Genomic DNA, 9,764 nt, shown 5'->3' on the forward strand with positions numbered 1-9,764 from the left:
TCAAAGCGCTTTTAATAAAAATACGCGTATGAATTCTCAAAAATATACAATCATTTTTAGGGTTCCGTACTAAAAAGCGTAAAGGTACAAAAGGAACAATTATGATGCAATTCTGTATGTCTCTCTGTGACATTACTAAAGAGATTATTATTTACATCTCGAGAACTACTTATGCTATCAATTTGAAATTTAGAATAGTTATGAACATTGTTAACCTCTACAAATTGACCATTGAATGTCCTGAAAGGAGGTTTCCCGGAAGTATGCAGGACCTCCTAGCAATTACACCGGAAGCAAGGGATTGGCTACTTAAATTGGATGTTAAATAATTAATTTTCATTTTAACAGGAATAAAGCCATATGACACAATAATTGACCATTTCAAAATTACAAAAAAGAAACTGACACGATTTCTTCCTTTATCACGATAACTCCAATAATTATTGCAAAAAGACCGATTCAAAAAGCAGTTTATTCTATAAATGAGCAAAAATGACGCCGCAACCATTACTATTGGTCATATTATTACCATTGTCTTGACTACATTTGCGGTTAAAAAAAACGAGGCGTCAATCATAATTTATGATGACAGGTTGATAGTGGGTTGATAGTTATGGCCAGGGGCAGGAAACTTAGAAGAGGCCCCTTTTTGCATAGAAAGTGGCTACATCGTGTAAGTTTTGGTACCAAAATTTCTTAAGTTGGTACTTTCAACTATAGCTACTAGATGGCGGGGTCACTAAAATACGTTTCTAAAAGTTTCTATATGAAATATTCCATTTCAAGCACAGAACATTTAATGTTATTTTGTAACAAAGATTTTTATTGAAAAATTATTTTTTTACTGAGAAGTTAAATATCAGTATTTTAGAATTATCATTATTAACATTTATTACTTATTACAAACAATGTCCGAATATGCCCACCGTAAAACGAAACGTTTGGAAAAATGGCGTTACAAAAGTCATATTTTTTTTAGGTTAATTTACTTGGTTTATTATTTTATTATTTATTTATTAGTTTATTATTTTTGATGTCTTTTTTATCACTTTATTAAATAAAAATTAAATGTTCCATTTTTTTTTTTCAATTCAAATTCGAAATTGTGATTTTGTTAATTTCTTGTTAAAAAAAACCGGCCAAGAGCGTGTCGGGCCACGCTCAGTGTAGGGTTCCGTAGTTTTCCGTATTTTTCTCAAAAACTACTGAACCTATCAAGTTCAAAACAATTTTCCTAGAAAGTCTTTATAAAGTTCTACTTTTGTGATTTTTTTCATATTTTTTAAACATACGGTTCAAAAGTTAGAGGGGGGGGGACGCCCTTTTTTTTCTTTTAGGAGCGATTATTTCCGAAAATATAAATATTATCAAAAAACGATCTTAGCAAACCCTTATTCATTTCTAAATACCTATCTAACAATATATCACACGTTAGGGTTGGAATGAAAAAAAATTTCAGCTCCCACTTTACATGTAGGGGGGGTACCCTAATAAAACATTTTTTTCCATTTTTTATTTTTGCACTTTGTCGGCGTGATTCATATACATATTGGTACCAAATTTCAACTTTCTAGTGCTAACGGTTACTGAGATTATCCGCGGACGGACGGACGGACGGACGGACGGACGGACGGACGGACAGACAGACATGGCGAAACTATAAGGGTTCCTAGTTGACTACGGAACCCTAATGAGTGAACCCGGCAGAAATAAACGGTATTGCATTTTCAGCTGTGCGGATTTGGGTAAGTAAAGTAGTTTTTGATACATTTTCCATTTGCGTGGTAATTATTTCTTCATATTTATTGCGTTGTGGTGCATACACTTGGCCTATGCGTTTTGGATATTTATAATTTTTCTTATAAGATTAAACAAGACGGTTTACCACCACATATGTTGCAGGTGCACCCATGCACGGTATTCCTCATCCGGAAAGAAAAGTCGAGTTATTTGCTATTTGGCTGTCAATTGCTGGATAGAAACTGAAGGAGACTGACCCTTGGAAGATATATAAAAAGGTTTGTGACCATCACTTTACATTACACCAGAGCAAAAAGTAGCATGCCCGGTGGCATGTGTGAATTTTGAAGGTGGGTAAATAATTATACACCATATTTTTATTGAATTCCGTTAACTTCGGCATATAGTTAGGTCCACAGAACTTAATTTAGATAGAAGAAACAAATTCATATATTTGTATAGGGGCCGAGCGTGTCAAATTTTGTACTGAAGTTGATTCTTGCCTGTAATTTTGAATATGTCTCAGGCTCTTGATTGTTCATAATTTTTGTGTTGTTGCAATTGAATATCACGTAACAAGGCATTTTTTATGTTTTGGTTGACTTCAACTTACAAAAATTGACGCTCGAAAGCTGCAAGCTGCGAGTAAAGACGGACAACTCAGTGGATTTCACTGAGTTCATTTGACACGCTAAGTAGATACGTTTGCTTGATCTATGGTTTATATCTGTGGTTAGGTCCATTATAGGAAACAGAATAGCATGGTTAGTTTTTTTATTTCGTAACTTTTTTTGAAAAATCCCATACACCTGCAATAGATGTTACATCAATTGCGGTTAAGAAACGGGCTCTGTGTGTTTGATATGCGATTTAGTACGAGTTCTTAACCAGTCCCGTCTGGCAGAAAGCATGAAATTTATGTAGCTTATAGGGCATGTATGTAGCTTATAGGGTTATAAGAAAAAATAGAAGTAGAAACACGCCGAGCTGTCAATGTTTCCCCTCTTTCCCCCCACTTTTGTATCCCTGTTTTCAGTTTTTTTATATTTCCATGAAAACCGTAAAAGCTACAATAATAACGTCTAAAAGAAGTATATTCTCTATAAAATTCCCTACAATATTGTCTTTGTTAGCTAGAACTTATAATTTTCAAACTATGCTCATTTTCCCTTTGCCATATTTGTGTTTGGTGACCAGTAGGATAAGTAAGGCCAGCGACTTTGCACTTTTGCCTGTGGCGACGCTGCTTGGCAAAATTGTTCCTTGGGTCAAACTGATCCGATTTACCCCAATAGTCATGAAATCGCACGTGACTACTCCCCACAAAGAGCGCGATCGCGCGCGCACACGTACCTTGTATCGCCGCTCAAATAAAATCAAAATATACGAAATTAGTTGTGCCCTAAGTGATATTTGCATTAAAGTGGAATCTAGATACGTGAAGTATGTGACCTGCTAAATATTATTCGTGAACTATCTTTGAAAAGTGCAATTTTGGTGAAATAACTAAGATGAAATAAAATCCAATTAAACGCCATAGCGCACAGCTGACCGGCCGTTATCGCGGCCGTTAGTTGTCCTTGTCGCGCATACTCAAACTAAAGTGCAGCGGTCCTGCTTACACACGGCGAAATAAAAAAGCATACCCTCAAGATGGAAAAATGTGCACTATGTTCTGAAATAATCGAACAAAGTGAAATACTAAAATGCACAGTTTGCAAAAAATGTTACCATTACAGATGCCTGCTTATAACTACGGCGAAATATATGGCTCAAAATTATGAAATCAAACGCTCATGGCGCTGCTCAGAGTGTTCTAACATAACATATAGGAAAAATAACAACAGTACACCACCAGGTCAAAAACTATCAGCATCATTAAGCGAACTGGACATGTCCGTGGACCACCTACTAGACGAAAACGACCTGCAAGGTGATACTCTTTATGTAAGCCCTAACAAAACCCTAAGGGAAACTAGTTTACGCGTCAACGCAACCCCAAGCACCTACGGGCCAAACCCTATTTCTTTACAAGCAAAACCTGTCACGCTGGAGAGCATTTCGAACCTTTTGGACATGAAATTCGAGGCTAACAACAATTATATGCTTACAGACCTAAAAAAGACAATTAAATCTGAAGTTATTAACGCAATTAATGAACTAAGGGCGGAAGTTGAAGTAAAATTAACGGATATGAACCAGGAACATGAACGACTAAAAAACCTAATTAATCAAGCAAACACAAGGATTCAGTCACTTGAATCTGAAAAACGAAATTTAAAATCTGAATTAAGTGACTTAGAAAATCGTCTGCTTACGAAATTGTCCACCAACAACGAGCCCGTCGATAGTAACGCCAAAAAAATTATTATTTACGGATTAACCGAATACCACTATGAAACGTCACATGACCTATATGAGCGAATTACGAATATTTTCTATGACAGATTAGAAGTGAACGTAAACAGCTATATCGAAGACATAAAACGATTAGGTAAACAGGGGCGTCGGCGTCCAGTACTCGTCGAATTTATCAGCAAGAGGGTAACGACCTATATACTTCAAAATAAACAATATTTCAAGAACACTGGAATTGCAATCTCGACTGTTTTGGACAAGAAAGCGCTACTGGAAAGAAAAACATTGAGAAAAGGCTTGATACAAGCGCGAGCCAGCGGCAGACATGCCATTATAAGAAATGAAAAACTGATAATCGACGGTCAAGAATATACCGTGGACTCTATGGCAAATCACTACCTATTCAATGATAGTTATAAAATAAAAGCAAGCAACTCTAATCACGAGCAGCAAAGTACAAATTTATCTATTGAACTTACGCAACATAAAACCCTGAATGGATCACAGACCGCCCAACAGAACAACAATAATATAGATCTGCAAAATGGTCCTTTTTTTCGTAAGTAATTCGGAAGAAATTAATCTATTATTCCAAAACATGCAAAGTTTGAAAAATAAATCTCATCTTCTTGAAGAATTCGTGCATGATAACGACTTTCTAGCTATATGCCTAACGGAGACGTGGATTTCTGAAGCGCAAAAAAATCTAATCCACATAAACGGATACGAAGTTGCTGCAGCATACCACCGACGAGAGCGCCCAGGTGGCGGGGTGGCGATACTCGTAAGGGATAATATTAACTACATCGATAGACAGGACATAGCGGACTTATCAATTGAAGGTAACATAGAATGCTGTGCGATAGAAATACCTCAATATAGCCTCATGATCGTTAACATATATAGGCCAGATAGAAATATGACTACTTTTTTCGACACGTTGAATACAATGTTATGTAAAATTAAATGTAAAGAAACAAAAATGCGTATAGTTATAGGAGGAGATTTTAACATAAATATGCTCAAAAATAATACTGTTTCTCAAGATTTACTAACTGAAATGTCCTCCTATAATTATAAATTACTTGTTAAGCAGCCAACTAGGATAAATAACAATTCTGAATCATGTATTGACTTAATATTTTCAAACTGCTCTGATTGTACAATAAAGGTAGAAGAAAACGGTTTATCTGACCACCGAAGTGTGTTATACTCATATAATTACCGGTGTACAGTGCGCAAAGCGGTTGAAAAATTTACTTACAAAAGAATATTTTGCGACACAAATATACAATTGTTTAAAGAAGCGCTGAAGAAAGTAAATTGGTATGAGTTAATGTCAATAAATTTTGATACTAATGTGAATTATAATATATTTCATGATAAGCTACAAGAAATTCTCCACAATGTCATTCCAATAAAATATATAAAGGTAAAATCGAAATTTAATAAAAAAACGTGGCTAACCGCCGGCATAAAAACTGCATGTAGAAATAAAAGACTTTTAAGAACACTTAATAATCAAATAAAAGATAAAACACTTAGTAATTACTGCAAAAAATACGGGAAAATTCTAAAAAAATGCATTAAAATGTCAAAAAAACAGGTCTACATTAACCAAATGAATAAAGCGCCGAACAAAACTAAAGCCATGTGGGACATAATAAAAGATACTACCAAAAGACAAAACTCAAACTTGCGTTTCGAAAATCTAAAAATAAATATCAACGGATCTATAATAAATTCGCCCAACCTTATAGCTGATGCGTTCAATGAGTACTTTGCGAGCGTAGGTATATCACCTGCTCTCGGCAACAATGCCAACATACCGACGGAACCGGGCCGGCCGGTACAGTCTTCAAAATAAACGAAGTTTTGGTTACGACAATATACCTACCTGCTTATTAAAAGTTTGCGCAACTGAACTGGTAGGCCCTCTAACTTTATTAATTAACAAATCATTTAGTGAGGGGATATTTCCCGACAAACTCAAGGTATCAAAAATAAAACCTATATACAAAAAAAGTGGGCAAAAGGATGACATAAGCCAATACAGACCAATATCTCTCTTACCTACAATTTCAAAAATCTTTGAGAAAATAATGTCAAATAGATTATATTCTTTTTTAGATAAATATCAAATACTAGATGAGAACCAGCACGGTTTTAGACAAAACCACTCCACAACCCTTGCTGTCTATAGTTACATACAAAGCGTACTTAACATTATAAACAACAAAAAATACGCCGTAGGCCTATTATTGGATTTAACAAAAGCGTATGAAAAAGTTTCACATAAAATACTTTTAGATAAATTGTACCAGTGTGGGGTACGGGGTATAGCCCATAAATGGTTCTCCTCATACCTAAATAACCGCAAACAATTCGTGGAGATAGAACACACAAATACCGACACAGGCGAGATCCTTTCCGTACCATCTAATATCCGTGATATAAAGACATCAATTCCTCAAGGAAGCGTTTTAGGATGTGTACTATTTTTATTATACGTGAACGACCTACCAAGGGCCCTTAATACTACATGTGTCATGTTCGCGGACGATATCTCAATACTTCTAGAATGCTCTTCTAGCCTTGAATGTAATAACCAACTAGAAAAGTCTATAAACGCGATTTCAGAATGGCTCACAGATCATAGCCTAGATATTAACTTAAAGAAAACAAAAGTTATACAATTTAAACCGCGGCAAAAGCAAGATCTAGAAATTAATCTTTTTAAAGACTGCAAGAAAATAGAAGAAGTTAGCACATTTACCTTGTTAGGACTGACGATCGACTCTAACGTCGACTGGAAAGTTCACATCCAAAACACAAAGTCGAAGCTATCAAGTTTTATCTATGCGTTAAGTATACTAAAAGTAAATACTGACTACGAGGCTGCCCTCACAGCATACTTTGCTTACGCCTATGCATGGTTAAGATACGGGGTGATCCTATGGGGCCACAGTACCGATGCCCACAGCCTATTCTTAATGCAAAAAAAGTGCTTGCGTATTCTTGCTAACGCCCGCCCCCGACAAAGCTGTAAACCCTTATTTATTCAAAAAAAACTGCTTACATTGTCATCTATATACATTTTGGAGGTAGCAATATTCGTTCGAAACCATACACACCTTTTTAGACAAATAAAGGACGCACCAAACCGTACCATGAAAACGCGGCATGAGAACCGACTAGCAATACCACAGTCGCGCTTGCAAATGCATAGAAACAGCCCTCATTCCCGTTTTATAGATATTTTTAACAAAATTCCCGGAAAAATTAAACTAGAAACAAATCCAACCGCCTTTAAAAATAATCTTAAGAAGCTGCTAATTGATAAGTGCTACTACACTGTGAACGAATTTCTTAACGACGCTAATCTATGATGTTACCTAAACTTATTGTACCTGCCTATACTTAAATAATTTATATTAATAATGCTGATTAAAACTTAAGTTTGACATAAATTTTACTACGACTGAATATTTAACTGTTAGAATAATATGTTGTGCAGGCAAAATTTATTTGTGCGAGTAGATAGTGTTAGTTATAAGTTATAAGTATGTACTAAATTGCTTTACCCTACCCGGGTCCATGTAACATAGTCATAAGTCCTAGACGTAATGCATGTACATGACTGCAATAAACGAATATGAATATGAAGAGAAGGGGAAGTGGCCGGTTTCCTCGATGAAATCTATGCAATACTTCTTCTTGCTCCTAGCGACTAGGGCAAATCGTATATCATTTCCGTGTTAATCGTTTCTGCAAAAATCGTTGCTCCTTTTCATACAAAAAATAACGATTTTATAACAAAATAATGTTTTTAGGGTTCCGTAGTCAACTAGGAACCCTTATAGTTTCGCCGTGTCTGTCTGTCCGTCCGTCCGTCCGTCCGTCCGTCCGTCCGTCCGCGGATAATCTCAGTAACCGTTAGCACTAGAAAGCTGAAATTTGGTACCAATATGTATATCAATCACCAGAACCCCAAAGGCGGCGTTTTTTTTTTCTTAAAAATTATTACATTATCCGATCCGATATTGAATGTCGGACCGATATCCTATACATTAATTACAGGCGCCATATTGGGTTTTTTCTACTGAAATCCATCCGACATCCGATATCGGGTCGGATACTGTGATAACGGCCTTAGGGTCATTACGCACCAGATCGGTCGTCATATATTATGGGTTCGTAGCAAAAATGTACAAAACGGAACCCATATAGTTTCATCATGTCTGCCTGTCCATATGTCATTGAATTATTAATTTTGATAACAAGTAATTTTTTCCTAATTCTTATTTATAACTGCAGGTTCATCACAGTTCCTGCACAAGGAAAGTAAATCTGCACAAAAGGACATCAGAAGTTTAAAGAACAAGTTGAGGAAGTCAGTGAAACAGGCAGGACATAAAAAAGCAAGACTCGCCACGGTTTCTAACCTGTTACATAGATCTGACGATATGGCAAGATTTACAAAAAATATGAGCCGATCATGCCGCATTTTTACGGGCATGCAATAACGCCAAGCATCAAAAAAACCAAAAGGAAGAAGATATAACATGGAAGAAAAAGTATTGGCGCTATCCATTTTCAAGAAAAGCCCTAAATGCTATAATTTATTGTATAAATATTTTAAATTATCATCAGCAAAATCATTGAAAAACTTGTGCGACATAAAAATATTGCCAGGTATTAACAATTGCATTTTTGAAAAATTAAAAGAAACTGTTGATGAGCTCATTGAAGAAGACCGATTGTGCACTTTAATGTTCGATGAAATGTCACTGACACCTCATGTTCAATATAACCCTGGAACAGATGAACTGAAAGGTTTTGTAAGCCACGATGATAAATTAAAAATCGCCAACCATGCCATGGTTTTCATTGTAAAAGGTATAAAAAAGAATTTCAAACAACCTCTGGCATACTATTTCACACAAAGTCTGAAAACGATTGAATTAAAGTAAAGGCGATTATAAAAGAAGGCTATACACAAAACTGGCCTTAAAGTGATATGCACGGTGTGTGATCAAGGGGCAACGAACGTGAGCGCTATAAACAGTCTCGTTAAAGACACTAGAGAAATGTATATAAAGGCAGGAAAACAATGGCGGGAGGAATGTTTCGAAGTCGAAGGAGCCAAAATTATTCCACTTTACGATGTCCCCCATCTTATCAAAGGATTACGAAATAATCTGTTAAACAAAGATATACAGTATAAAGATTCAAGCCAAAATGATAAAATTATAAAATGAGAGTTCTTCGAACAGCTTTATGAAGCCGATAAAACACGCGGAGAGCTTAGGTAAGTCAGCATTCATAATTACCAGGGTTCGAAAATATTCGATATTTATAATAAATATCAAAGTATAGGATATTTATGATATAGTATATCGGATATATATCAGCATTGATATATCCATTTTGTATGGAAGGCATATTATTTTGTTGCACTATTTATGAATATAACTTCAAGTTCAAATAAGGAAAAATCTTCAAAAAACATAACATTCAGTAGAAAAACAGAATCAAACACAAAAAAAAAAAAATATCTTTAACAATGTAAAAATTTTTTTAAACCATTTTTGTATTGCAAAATTTATAAAAAAATTGTGTGTTTTTATTGAATTCCGTTAACTTCGGCATATATTTAGGTCCAT

The 9,764-nt window shown here is 35.3% G+C and overlaps 1 long non-coding RNA gene across 1 annotated transcript; it reads left to right on the forward strand.

Annotated features, from left to right (window-relative positions):
- The first annotated feature begins 1,689 nt into the window (after positions 1-1,689).
- Positions 1,690-8,692, forward strand: LOC125234539. The gene is made up of 3 exons (XR_007178012.1): positions 1,690-1,745; positions 1,903-2,018; positions 8,416-8,692. It is a non-coding gene; the product is annotated as an uncharacterized LOC125234539 (long non-coding RNA).
- The last annotated feature ends 1,072 nt before the right edge of the window (positions 8,693-9,764 follow it).

The sequence above is a fragment of the Leguminivora glycinivorella genome, chromosome 16 (assembly GCF_023078275.1).
Source record: "Leguminivora glycinivorella isolate SPB_JAAS2020 chromosome 16, LegGlyc_1.1, whole genome shotgun sequence".
NCBI classification, from domain to species: Eukaryota; Metazoa; Arthropoda; class Insecta; order Lepidoptera; family Tortricidae; genus Leguminivora; species Leguminivora glycinivorella.